Here is a 14,357-nt window from a genome sequence, read left to right as displayed (position 1 = left end):
TATGGTTTTCTAATTTTCACCATTGTATAGTGGGTGCATGATTGCTTTAGGAGAGATTGCCTTTTAATCAACTGCATGTGCAATTTTAGAATGGAGGTGCTAGTCTATAGCTGTGGGTCACTTTGAAATTTATCAAATTCCTTCATAAATGATGGTGAAAGCCATTATGGATGGAAAAGAAATTTGGTTTTGGTGGTGGCAAAAAAATAGTTTGATAACTTTGTCTTGCAGTGTATCAAACTTATCTCCAAAAATAGCTAGGACATGTTTAATCCATACACAATGCTTAAGGAACCTGCCACATGTCAAACAGACAGGCTTGCTATGTCTGCAAAAATAAAATGTGTTTATGCGATTCAGGGATTTAATAGTTTTCAATGTTCCACCTTGTAACTATCATTGGTGTGTGTTTTTCTATAAAAGTATGCTTAAATATTCTGTAGACTTGTCCAAGTAGCGATGATAAAGCCAATTTAAAGCATGAGTGTCAAACAGCGCATCCCACACGCATAGTTTTGCAGCCTCACCAGGGCCCAGAAGAAATACTTGTCTGATGTGGCACAGTCCAGTGCCCTCCACACTGAATGTTGGACATGACATTACTGCCCCAACATCTGCAGTGAAGAACACAAAGCGGCCAATAGAAGAAAGGTAAATGAAGGGGGAGCAAAAGCAGCATAGAGGGCAGTGTCAAGTATAGGGAAGAAAAGCACTTTATTTTTTCTTAATATACCTTACAAATTGCACGAGACTCTTTCTCACACAATCTTAGACTTTGATTATTTGACCCAGTTGGGGTTTTGAGTCTGACATGCCTGACTTAGAGTACTAATGCTAGACTTGCATATGAAATTGTCTCAAATGTGTTTGGGGGTTTTTCACATGGTTTGGAAGCAAATTATTTTTACCATAAATTGACTATCGTTTGGTGCGTGGATTGCTGCTAGGCCAAACATTGGAACAAGCTCTAAGCATGCAATTTGATCAAATGGAATAGTAAACAGTGAAGCAGGAGCCACATGCAGAAAAGTGAAAGTCTAAGCTAAAATTTCTTTAATTGTACTAACTATTAGCAATTAAGTCTGTTTTGTAACACTGATTTCCCCTAAAGATTTATCTGAAGAGATGCATTAACCTGTTACTGCAATTTCAAGGCTTATAAAATAGCAACTTGTAATAAAACATCTTCAGAATCATGTGTAGTGTAATACACAGATGCTGGAGAGGAAAGCAACTTCCAGGTGCACTCAAGTCAGTAACCAGACAAATTTTTTTTTTTTTTTTTTTTCCTTCTGCTGATGTGTGTACTGCTCATATATTTAGCAAGGGTAGGCTTGACATATGCCTGTAATACTGTAGAATGATGAAACACACCAGCCTAAAATATGGATGATCCTCAGGCTAAGATTGACACTGAAACAATGACTGCACCCTACAGTCGAAACAGGTACAACAAGTTATGTTGCATGAACTAGAAGTCTAGCTTCAAATAAAATAGGCTTATAAAACATGAGTGCTCAGTAAATTTTTCACTTAAGTGTAAAATTAGTTGAAGTTTACTTGTGCAGAGTGCTTCTTTACAAAGGAAGAAAAAACTTTGAATATTGTAATATATTAGACTATGGATAAGCCATGGTTTAGTGGGAACATTTTAACGTTTTCCTGCAGTGTTGTACTTTGTAAATGAAAAGGGATCTTGGTAACCACTTGTGGGAATGTTTGAAACAACAGCCAGGTACTTGTAGTATTCTCAGTAGTGTTTACCAAGATGCAATCACGCACCATTAAACAAGCAGAAAATTGGTTGTAAGGGTAGTGTATTGAGTATAAAACACCAATGGCTATGCCAGAATGTTCATTTGTTTCACTATGGAGACATACTATGTAACTTCCTCTTTTGGAGACAATCAACTATTCACTTGCTAAATCAAAGCATTGTGTGTACATTAAATGGAGATAAAAGGTAGACGAAATTAATGCAGACCGGGTAGTATAGGTGGGGAGCTGAATAGTTTTTCAAGGAACTTTTAGAGTGTTGAACTTGTAAGGCATTTCATAAGTGGGTATAGGCACAGGAGCTGTCTAAATGGAGGTGGGAGTGAGAAGTGGCTACCAGAGTGCGCACAGGTCAGACAGATTTGAGTGAGAGGTTTGTTTTTTTTTGAGATGTGAAGGGTGGTGTTGAACTTTGAAGGTAAGGCTGACTAGTTTGAATTGATTTTTGGAGAACATATGGTGCAATGTAGGGGAAGTTCAGTCTTGCTGTGGTGTTCAACAGGGACAGAAGCGGGGCGGGGGAGTGTTGCTCAACAGACGTGCCTCCAGTAGTTGACTTTTTTTTTTTACAATGGCCCCATCCCCAATAGAGAACTGACTTCTCTAAATACCATAGTGGCAATTTTAGATCACTAGACTCTAAATATCTACCTGAATTAGGCATCGGCTAACCAACCTACTTAGCAACACCATCCAGGACGTCACATACACACAGAGGGCTGAGTCATTAAGGAGAGCAAAGCATAAAAATGGAGTAACTGAACTTTGGTAAAACCATGTTGTATTGGAGGGGAGGTAAACTTAAAATGTGGGGACAGATTATAGTTGGGGTAGGGCATGTCCTAGATCAACTTTAAATTTTAGTGTAAACATAAGGCTATCAAGTATTTTGTGTGCTACATAAAACAACAACCAGTGTTTAACTTACGTGCAAAATAATAAATTAATTTGCACCTCTTGTATTGTAACATGGTTTGTCCTGGAGAACATCTACTTTTTTTTTCCCTCTTACGTTCCTTAATGACTCGGTGACCCAGAGTGACTGGCTGGTTATGTAAGGAGGTATACCTTGCTGTTTGGTCTGTATGTGTCAGGAGACGGACTACGTCACTGTCTGCGGTCTGAGAGTCACTATTAGAAGGAATTGCACCTCAGAGACTAATTTCTGTTTGGAATCTGACCTCAATGTTTGACATAAGCATTTGGGCAAAATGTGTTTACTTGCCATTCTTACCAGCTCTCTTGATTTGCACCATCTTGGAACCTTCTTTGTCATTGTACAGGCAGTGCTATCAAGCAATTTTAGTTTCAAACTCTGTTGCCCACCTCTTCATGCAGAGCATAATTATGGCCTCATAACGTAATCATGATTACTTTAGTTAACATAAATTTATCGGCACTCAATTTAATCTCTGCTTTGTCACAATAAGCTTCTATTACTGTAAAAGCTATTACATTCTACTAGTAAACCACTAGAGGGAGCTTTAACACCGCACATTATACTGCATCTGAAAATAACCTTTGCTGTCTGATATCATATACAGTCATGTGCAAAATGACACAAATACTATTTTTCACAAAGTCTGCTGCCTCAGTTTTTATGATGGAAATTTGAATATACTCTAGAATGTCATGAAGAGTAAGCAGATGAATTGCAATTAATGTCAAAGTCCCTCTTTGCCATGACAATGAATTTTATCCCAAAAACATTTCCACTGCATTTCAGCCCTTTCACAAAAGGAACAGCTGACATCAGGTCAGTGATTCTCCAGTTAACACAGATGAGAGTGTTGATGAGGACAAGGCTGGAGATCACTCTGTCATGCTGATTGAGTTAGAATAACAGACTGCAAGCTTTAAAAGGAGGGTGGTGCTTGAAATCTGTTAACCATGGTTACCTGCAAGGGAACAAGTGCAGTCATCATTGCTTTGAACAAAAAGGGCTTCAAAGGCAAGGATATTGCTGCTAGTAAGATTGCACCCAAATCAACCAATTCTCAGATCATCAAGAACTTCAAGGACAGAGGTTCAATAGTTGTGAAGAAGGCTGCAGGGTGCCCAAGAACATCCAGCAAGTTCCAGGACCATCTCCTAAAGTTGATTCAGCTGTGAGATCGGAGCACCATCAGTGCAGAGCTTACTCAGGATTGGCAGTCGGCAGGTGTGAGTGCATCTGCATGCACAGTGAGGTGAAGACTTTTGGAGGATGGCCTGGTGTCAAGAAGGCCAGCAAAGAAGCCACTTCTCTCCAGGAAAAACATCAGGGACAGACTGATATTCTGCAAAAGGTACAGGGTTAGAGGACCTGCTGAGGACTAGGGTAAAGTCATTTTCTTTGATGAATCCCCTTTCAGATTGCTTGGGGCATCTGGAAAAGCGCTTGTCCAGAGAAGGAAAAGTGAGCGCTACCATCAGTCCTGTGTCATGCCAACAGAAAAGCATCCTGAGACCATTCATGTGTGGGGTTGCTTCTTAGCCCTGGGAGTGGGCTCACTCACAATTGTGCCTAAGAAATCAGCCATGAATAAAGAATGGTACCAAAACATCCTCCAAGAACAAATTCTCCCAGCCATCCAAGAAAAGTTTGGTGTCAAGCAATGCCTTTACCAGCATGATGGAGCACCTTGCCATAAGGCAAAAGTGATAACTAAGTGGCTAAACATCTAAATTTTGGGTGCATGGCCAGGAAACTTCCCAGACCTTAATTCCATTGAGAACTGGTGATGAATCCCCAAGAGGCGGATGGACAAACAAAACCCCACAAATTCTGACAACTATTGTTGATGAGGCAAGAATGGGTGACCATCAGTCTGTATGTGGCCCACAAGTTGTTTGACAGCATGCCAGGGCGAATTGCAGAGGTCTTCAAAAAAAAAAAGGGGTCAACACTGCAAATATTGACTCTTTGCATAAACTTAATGTAATTGTCAATAAAAGCCTTTAGTTTTACTTCAGTATACCATAGCAACACTTTACAAAAAGGTCTAAAAACACTGAAGAAGCAAACTTTGTCAAAAAACAATACTTTGGTCATTCTCAAAATCTATGGCATTGTGGTAGAGCAGCGTTTTCCAAACCCAGTCCTCAGGGGACCTCTAACAGTGCAGTCCAGGTCACAAGTGAAATAATTATACCACCTGTGGATCTTTCAAAATGTGTCAGTCAGTAATGAATACGACTGTGCTCCAGCAAAGAGATATGGAAAACCTGCACTGTTAGAGGTACTTGAGGACTGGGTTTTGGAAAGACTGCAGTAGAGGAATCTTCGGATCCATCACCGCATCTTACCTGTTCTCCCCTCCGGTCACCATTGCAAAGGTGATCACATTGCGATAGTGACCATAGAGAAGATAGCAAATAGGTACACTTGTGTGTTCACAGGGACAGCAGTTTAATGTGACTGCTGTTCCTGCAAAACACTTAATAAATGGTCACGATCTTTCATTTCTTATCACTGCCATATATATGATCATGCGAAAATCCGGTTATTGTTAAATATGCTGATTAGGCATAGAAAAAGTAACATATCCAGATATGACAATGCAATGCACACATCTTTGATGAACCTGTAGGTTATTGCTCTTCCTCACTAACCTGCTGTGTGCTGTTTGGAGGCTATATGTAATATCTGCGGTCTGAATGAATTTTAAGTTCAATATAAAATTTCAGCAGAAGGTATACCATTCATCTTAATCCTTGTTATAAATCTTCATCAAACTGGGAAAAAAAAGTGCTGATTCCAAACAGCAGCATGTGAATGGAGATCAGAAGCAAGCAGAGTATAATGGAGCGATGACAGAAAAATAAAATGGAGGAACCTTCAACTTCTGCCGATAATGACTTACCCACAATCCCATTTCATATGCAGTTGTGAAAGCCATCAAAGAAACCATGCAAGATCAGGCAAGTACATTTACGTAGGCTGTACAACAGTTTAAATAAAAAATAGTATAGATTTCACAACAAGTTCAGCTAAATGTACGCAGAATTGGAAAGGCTTTTCAACATATCATCACCATTTATTTATATAGCACCACTGATTCCGCAGCGCTGTACAGAGAACTCATTCACTTCAGTCCCTGCCCCATTGGAGCTTACAGTCTAAATTCCCTAACATACACACACACACAGACAGAGAGAGACTAGGGTCAATTTTTATAGCAGCCAATTAACCTACCAGTATGTTTTTGGAGTGTGGGAGGAAACCGGAGCACCCGGAGGAAACCCACGCAAACACGGAGAACATACAAACTCTAAACAGATAAGGCCATGGTCGGGAATTGAACTCATGACCCCAGTGCTATGAGGCAGAAGTGCTAACCACTTAGCCACCGTGCTGCCCTATAACATATTGCTCAACTTAAATGTCATCAATGCAGAAGTTACATAAGCAGTTATGGAAACGGGTTGATGAACTGGAGTATTGGTCACTCAGTAAGAATTTGCCTCTGATTGGCCTGTCAGAAAAAATAAAAGAGGCAGCTTGGATAGAATTTCTAACATCCTAATGCTCCCTAAATTAAGATCCATGATGAAGCTGGGCTAATAATAACCAAACACATGCTGGGCCGCACCAGTGATAATCTTAATGAGGACTAGAGCAGTTATCTTTCGTTGCATGATCTCAAACAGTGAAACTTTGGACAGCTTATTTGAAGATAGGTATCTTGGGAAGACAGCTGTATGTCACCTATTCCAAGACGTCTCGGAAGAAGTAACTATAGCTAGAAAGGACTTTTCCTCAATCTGCACAAATCTAATTAAAAAAGTAAAAAATGTTTGCTCTATTGTGGCCGGTGAGACGGAGACTCTTTTATGGTTCAAAATACAAGGATTTCACAAAGGCAGAAGATCATCACTATGTGGTTAGATTTAGATGCTGTACTTGTTTGTCATAAAATGGGGTGATCGTAAATAAAGAGGGAGATGATGTTGCAGAAATATTATTGTAAAGTTTTGGTAAAAGAGTCCTACAGAGGCCCGTAGGGTTCAATTGTCTTTAAAGATGCAAAGACCTGTTCTGTAGTTGTGGTTTGAGGTAATTATAACTGATGGTATAAAGGGACTAACTCCTTGTTTACTGTTTTGTTTTTTATGTTGTTTTTTGATTACTTTGGTAATGCAATTGCAACATTTTATTACACAATTAAGAAACAAGCGTGTACTGGATGGGGGAGATGGAGTTACTGAGATCAGGTGGGGTGGGGAGCCAGAAGATATTCAGGAGGACTGTAAGAGCAAACATGCTTCTTGGTTATAGGTCATTTAAAAATATGGAATGGAGGAGGTGTTAATTCATCAGTGAAAATAAAAAATATTTTCATACTTAAACAAAAACAACACAGATATTATATTTCTCCACATCTGACTGATAAAAAACATGTAAAATTACAATGTATAAGCAAAAGATGATAGCATATACCTCCTATAATTCAAATTGTAGATGGGTAGCCATTTTAGTTGAGAAAGTTCTCCAAGTTTCATTCAATCTCAGGTATTTGATCCAGAATTGAATGTACCTGTGACTAAAATTAGGCCTAGGTTCCTAGATTCCAATATTATTATTGGTGGAGATTTAAATTTCGTTGCATCAACCAGGTTGAAATGGGATGGGAATATCTGCAGAGGGGCAATGATACCCACCAAAGATAGAGATAAATACATCAATGATGAATTATATCTACTAGGTATCTGGAAAGTTAGGGATCCAACTTTTCAATATAACACTTATTTATTGGTAGCTCATGGAACCTTATCAAGAATGGATTATCTCTTAGTTACATCATCACTATTAACAAAACTGGAGATACCGCCATAGAATCAACAGTGATCTCAGATCACGCTCTGATATGGTTAGAGAGCACAAGCTCAGAAACGTGGGGCTCTCAGAGACAAAGGAGTTTTCCCAGTTACCTAACAATCTCCTTGAAAAAACATGCTCATTGCTGCTTGGCAACATTATTTACATGATAATCAAGAATATCAATTATTTTTCTAGCAGTCCGCTAAAGCAGTGATTAGAGGGCCCATCATTTCATATGTAGCAAAACAACTGGGCCTAATTCATTTTCATGCAGCACACAAATTCTTGATCTAGGACATTCCCTATCCCAACTATAAATTTGTCCCCACATTTTAAATTCACCCCGCCCTCCAATGCAACATGGTTTTGCCCAGGTGCAAAGTTACTTCTTTTTTATGCTTTGCTCTACTTAATGACTCCGGCCCACTAATTCCAGCTCAACATCATATCTGGATGCGCAACAGGAATTAACTTTAGGTTATCAAATTTGAGTAGACCTTCATTAAGACAGAAAATGATATATCGACAAAAGAAATCCCAATTTAATAATATAGTAGCTCAGATTTGTGACAAGTATATTTCATCTCAAACATGTAAATTTTATAGATTTGGCTACAATTTCAGGAGATTCTTATGCAACCTGTTAAAAGGGGAGAGAACTTCCAATAACATCAGTAAGGCAATTTGGTTAGTAGCACTAAAGAGATCTTAGATATTCTGAAATAATTCTATGTATATCTATATAGCCATAATCAATTAGACCTCAGGAATAAACAGTGGCTTTAAGCCACCGAAATTTACTGCAACTATCTATCCAGTAGGCAGAATCCTTAACAGTATCTATCACAAAAGAGGAGGTGGAAAGGCTAATCAAAGCACTGAAACTAATCAAAGGCCCTGTACCGGACGTTGTTAGTGGGGAGTTTTATGAAATCCTGCAAGATCTTACAGTGTGACCACTGAATGAATTTCTACATGTTATTCCTACTGAATGCATTATGCATGTAGCAGGTTAATTCAAGGTAGTCAAGTAGGAACAGACATGAGGATGTAGAGGGCCTTGCTCGTGAGAGCTGGCAGTCTACAGGAAGGGGGAAGGCAGAGACAGGAGGAGAGAGTGGATGAGAAGTGGACTCAGATGGGGTGGAGCAGGCAGTGATGAAGAGTCTAGTGTGACATGGCAGGGACTCCATAAGTAGGCAGCAGCAGAGTAGAAGTGTCAGTGGGGAGGTAGAGTAGAGTAGAGGCAAAGAGAAGAGGGTGAGCTGGGGTGAATTTTGTGACTAGGTCAAAGATGTGTGAAGGGTTAGCGTTGGTGAGGGCTTTGTATGTGAGAGTGAGCAGCTTGAATTGAATTCTGGAGGGAATGGGGAGCTAATGAAGGGATTTACAGTATGGTTCATTGGTTGAGGAGTGACATTTAATATGTGTATTAGAGGAGAAAGGCAAGCTAGGATAAGGCCAGCAAGGAGGAGGTTGCAGTATTTCAGGCAGCAGATAAAAGTGCATATCTTGGCGATGTTGAGGAGGAAGAGGGAGGACAGGAAGAAATATTGGATATGTTGAATGAAACTGATGGCAGAGTTGGTGAGGACACCAAGACAGTGGGCGTGGGGTACAGGGGAGAGCATGATATTGTCGACCAAGAGGGAGATGAGGGGAGGATAAGTTATATTAGTAAGGGGAAAGATTGAGCTCCAATTTGGATGTACTAAGTTTGAGGTAGCGTTGAGAGATCCAAGTGATTATAGAGAGGCAGTTCACACAGTATAAGAGGAGGAGAGAGGGGGAGGAAAGATAGATTTAGTTGTCATCAAAATAGAAGTGGTAGTGGAGGCCGAAGGAGTTGATGAGTTTACCAAGGAGGAGAGTCAGAAGTAGAGACACTGAAGGAGCTATCAGAGAGGTAGAGGGCGAACCAGGGCAGGGCTGCGAAGGCCAAGAGGTGTAGGGTGTACAAAAGGAGAGGGTGATCGACTGTCGAAAGCAGCAGAGTGGTCAAGTAGTATGAACAGGGACAAGCCAGACTGCAGTGTGTCAGGTGTTGTAGACAAACTGTTCTAGAAGTTTGAAGGCAAAGGAGCAAGGAAATGGGGCGTAGTTGGACAGAGAGTTTGAGTCAAGAGATGTTTTTCTGGGGAAAGGAAAGATTAGATCTTGTTTGAATGCAGAGAGGAAGGTGGATGGTGGTGGGATGTGGATAAGTCGAGAGGAGATATGTCGGATGGGATCAGTTTTGTCCTTGAAGTAAGTGGCAAAGTCAATAGTGGCGAGGCAAGAGGGGGCGGGAGATAGGTAAATGCAGAGAAGCGAGTAGACGGTGGCAAAGAGGAGGAGGAGGTTGTTGGACAGGGTTAAGAGAAGTGTAAAGAGTGGTGTTTTAGAGGGAGCATTAGGGCAGGAGAGGGAGGAAATGGAAGACGAGTGGTTTGAGTGAGGCTGAGAAAAATATAGGGTTAAGACTGCTTGGATGTCACTGAGCTATGGGTGGAGGTGGGGAGCTGGTGGTAAGGTGAGTTAGAAGGGAAAGAGATTGTGATTGCTGGAGAGTGAGAAGGCTGAATTGGAGAAATTGTAGATGTCAGAAAGATGGAAGAACATGAGGCCCTAGGAGTGACCGTCGCAATGTGATGATAAGGTACTGTCGAAGTCAGCAAATTGGATAAAGTCATTTCAATTAAAGTCTAGCAAACTTGGTTGTCTTTGTCTGAAAAGATGCGTACGGTACGCTATGACGTACAAGGGCACGCTACGGCGTGAAAGGGCGTACTCATCCACTACACGTGGCAGCAACAGTAATTGGTCTTTTACCATACATTCGCACAAACACGCATACTTATAAAATAGTACACATTATTGGTAGTTGCAACACATAGTCAGTTATGTCGAAATATAGTAGTATTTATATGTTATATCAGAGTTACATGCATATTAGTGAAATACACAGAACGGGTTAAAGGAATAACATCATGAGTGGTATCATAATGAACCTTGTTACATATCCTACTGTTTGGTGCGCTCTGCGAGGGAATCGCAGAGTGCATATGCAAGTTATGAATGATAGGGAATTATGAACTACTTAAGACCAAGGAATTCTGGCGGGAAGAGCAGAGCATACCCCCTGCAGAGATGACCCCCTCCTTTGGATTCCTTAGGATGAACCAGCCAATGATTGACGACCCCTTGGACATTCCTGAGACCCGGACCAATAGATGCAAGCCATACCATCTTCATTGTATTACTGTACTTGATTGTGTATATAAGCAGCAGCTTGTGATCCAGAGTGCAGACTTCTTGTCCCCAGACTTCAGGATTGAATGACTGCACTGGATCCAGAGCGCCTGCGTTAAGTAACGGCTGTATTTACTATTACATCGCTTGAGCATATTTTTTCCACTTATTACGAATAAATCTTTGTGCGTTGGAAACACAAATCGAGGTTCGACAATCGTTATTGGTTAGCGACAATACGCACATTACAATTTGGGGGCTCGTGAGCTTTGGAGGTTTCGTTGCCGATGATACGCAAGACCAACGGATTTCGGTTCCTCAACAAAGGGTGGAGACGCGTCATAAACGGGTAAGAACGCATTGTGTTCAAACCCTGAATTTTACTCTGTGTTGTGAAACCGAATGTCCGTTTTGCATTATCTAGGGCACGCTAACTAGAACCTAGGGACAAAAGAGAAAACTGTTTCTTTTTTCTGTCATTGTGCGTTTTAACTGTATTGCATTGTTTAGCGTATGTGTACTTCCTGCTGTGCGTACGCGAACTTCCGGTAAACTTGCCACGTGGTTAAACAATCGTTTTGATAGTTATTATACATGCATAGTATAATTACTTGTGAAAGCCTCTGAGACATTATTACTATTGTTGGGAACTTTTGATTTTCTGCGCAGAAAAGGTGTATAGTGTGTGATGTTGTAACGTAGATACACTGTTTTATTGTTGAGGTGCTCAGTTGCTGTCTGACGAGGCGGATTGCCCAACTGAAGGACGGTATACAGGGCAGGTATACCGAATGCGAAAACTGGGTTTTCGCAAAGCGCTACCAATAGATCGCAAGGTTTGCTAATAATTAGTATTGGTAGGCAGTGCGATCCGGTCGCACCGTTAGTGCGAATTGGTGAAGCAGCTAGGAGGAATTATACTGGAAAGGCAGGTTGATTGTATCGACTTTGTGCTCCCAGCGATAATAAACTCAGCAGATTTTGTGGTTTAGCCAGGGTATCGAGGAGCTGATAGCCCTTGGGGCCCACAGTGATATTTCTGTATTAGGGATCCTCGCCAGGGGCGAGAAAAGCGAGTGAACGCGGCTAAAGGAAATACGTTCACCGAGGATTATAGATCTCTAGCGGTGAGTATAGCAACAGAGTTGAAATTATTAGGTGGAAAGAACAGAGCATTGCGGTGTGTCTGTATTTCACATTTGGCCGGAAGGAACAGAGCATTGCGGTGTGTCTGTGTTCCGGGTAGAAGGTATATTGTTCAACATGGGTGCTAAGCATACGCTAGAGATGGTCAGTGTACTGCCTAAGGAAGGCCCTATTGGTTCAGCGAGGTTTCTCATGTGTAAGAAGTATGGTGCATATGCAACTGTGTATTGTGACACGTGGGTCGGGATGACCAAAGCTTGTGATAGGCCTTTCCCAACAATAGGGAGTTTTAATGCAGAGGTACTGAATACTGTAAAAGATAAAATATGGTTGATCAAGTCAACGAAAAAGAGAAATAGACATAATGATTGTTTAAAATTGTGGCAAATGGAAGGTAACACGTGGCAGAGCAGCGAATGCAAACCGGAAATAGGCGTGGCTAAAAGCGCGCGCAAGGCGGATGTAACCATTGAGAAGCATGGCGAACTCAGCGCAAGCGCGCCCCCGCCACCTTATGTGGCGGGAGGGGTAAGTACAGCCGTTGTTAAAACTGAAAATAGAAAAATTACTAAGTTGTACCCTGTTTTAAATCAGTTTCAATCAAGTGTATCTGAAAACGAAGATGAACCCACTGTGATTTCGGCCATTGCCCATGCTGTTAATGTACTAGAGGCTCAGCGCAAGTATGAGAAAATGGCTGAGATAGGTGAGAGTAGCGTGATCACTAGGAGTGAAAGTGTTCTAAATCTAGGGCCTGTAAATCCTGTAGCGTCCCCTGAAGTTAGTGTACCAGAGGGTGTGTTCCCGGTCCGCACAATATCAGTTCCCAATGGGAAACCAGATAAGGATGGTATAGTTCCTTTAAGAAATGTTACAATGCATTGTCCCTGGACTAGATCAGAATTACGTTCCATTATGACTGAATTCCCAGATCCTAGAAAAGAGTTAGCTAAATGTCAGAAATTTGTTAAAGACTTAGGGAATGCTCATGAACCAACCAGTAAGGATTGGCGGGTAGTGTTGAGGGCGTGCCTTCCTCCCAATACTAACATACAAAAATTTATTGGAGATTGTTTGTTGGAGGAAGATGACACCCTGACTGATGAGATTAACCAACGGAATATAGAACAAATTGTCAAACACTTAGCCATCTGTTTTCCAGTAGTAGTAAATTGGAGTAAGATTTTCACCATTAAACAAAAAGATAGTGAAACTGCCTCAGATTACTTTGCTAGAGCTATAACAGCGATTGCACGATTTACTGGGATATCCAACATAAGTGAGGACCCACATCACAGAGAGGTAGCTGTAGGGGTACTGATGGATGGCCTTAGGGAAAATTTAAAGACGAGAGTACAAACCACATTACCTAATTGGAGAGGCGTCACGGTAGACTTCCTTAGGGAGTCTGCTGTGGAGCATGACAAGAACCTTTTTAGAAAAAGGGAAGAGAAAAGTGATAGGTTAATGACGGTAAGTATACAGGCTCTAGAAGGGGTGCATACACGACCACCAGCATACAACCCATATAACAGGAAACCTAAAGTGATCAGGTGTTTCAACTGTAACGAGGAAGGACATTACGTTAGAGATTGTAATAAAGAAAGACCCAATACACATAAGGGTGGGTCACATAGATATCCTCCAAGAAAGGATTCACATAGACTAGAAGACTCACATCTACCCGCACATATTACGGCAGCAAATGCTGCGCGGGAAATCAATAGTCAGCGCTAGGGGTCAGGTCATACCTGTAGTCTACAGCCAGTGAGGTTAACTGAGAGTCAGAGTGAAGAACCAACAATGATAGTTGACATAGCTGGCAGGAAACAAACTTTTCTTGTAGATACAGGGGCGGCCCGATCTGTGATAACCTCTCCTTTCAATCTACAGGTGACCAGCAAAACTATTCCAGCTATGGGGGTGACGGGAAAAGTGTTACATTATCCTCTAACTAAACCCGCCGAAGTTACTATCGGGCCTCTGCATACTAAGCATTCGTTTCTCTTGGCTGCAGCGGCTCCTACTAACTTGCTAGGGAGAGACTTGTTATGTAAAATGGGATGTGTCATATACTGTACTTCAGATGGTGTGTTCCTAGATATACCCGAGAAGGTTGCACATGAGGTACAGGACATATTGGACACCCCTCCAAGGTTAATGTTACACTCTCCTGTTATAGAACAAAGTCCATCTCAAGTAAAGGGGATGTTGCTGGAAATACCAGGTTCCCTATGGACCAGAGATGGACAGGACACTGGACTGATGGCAAACGTAGCCCCTGTCATGGTCAATCTAAAAAGTGGTAGGATAGCTCCAAAAATCCCACAGTATCCATTAAAACCAGAGGTGGAACTAGGGGTATATCCTGTTATTGAGAGGCTGTTACAACAAGGGATTT

At 41.3% G+C, this 14,357-nt stretch overlaps 1 protein-coding gene across 2 annotated transcripts in view; it reads right to left on the bottom strand.

The window, feature by feature from the left end:
- GALM (galactose mutarotase) overlaps positions 1 to 14,357 on the bottom strand; it is a 254,174-nt gene that overhangs the window by 187,344 nt on the left and 52,473 nt on the right. Inside the window, exon 8 of one of the 2 annotated variants that reach the window (XR_012689750.1) lies at positions 6,065 to 6,117. The exons of the other annotated variant lie outside the window; for it this stretch is intronic. The gene's annotated coding sequence lies outside the window, so the exon portion shown is untranslated. Of the gene's footprint in view, positions 1 to 6,064; positions 6,118 to 14,357 lie in introns of those variants that run through there. 2 annotated transcript variants of the gene reach the window in all.

Source organism: Mixophyes fleayi, chromosome 3 (genome assembly GCF_038048845.1).
Source record: "Mixophyes fleayi isolate aMixFle1 chromosome 3, aMixFle1.hap1, whole genome shotgun sequence".
In the NCBI taxonomy this organism is placed as follows: domain Eukaryota; kingdom Metazoa; phylum Chordata; class Amphibia; order Anura; family Limnodynastidae; genus Mixophyes; species Mixophyes fleayi.
The sequence above is the reverse complement of the archived record's forward strand: the minus strand, read 5'-3'. Positions and strand labels throughout refer to the sequence as shown.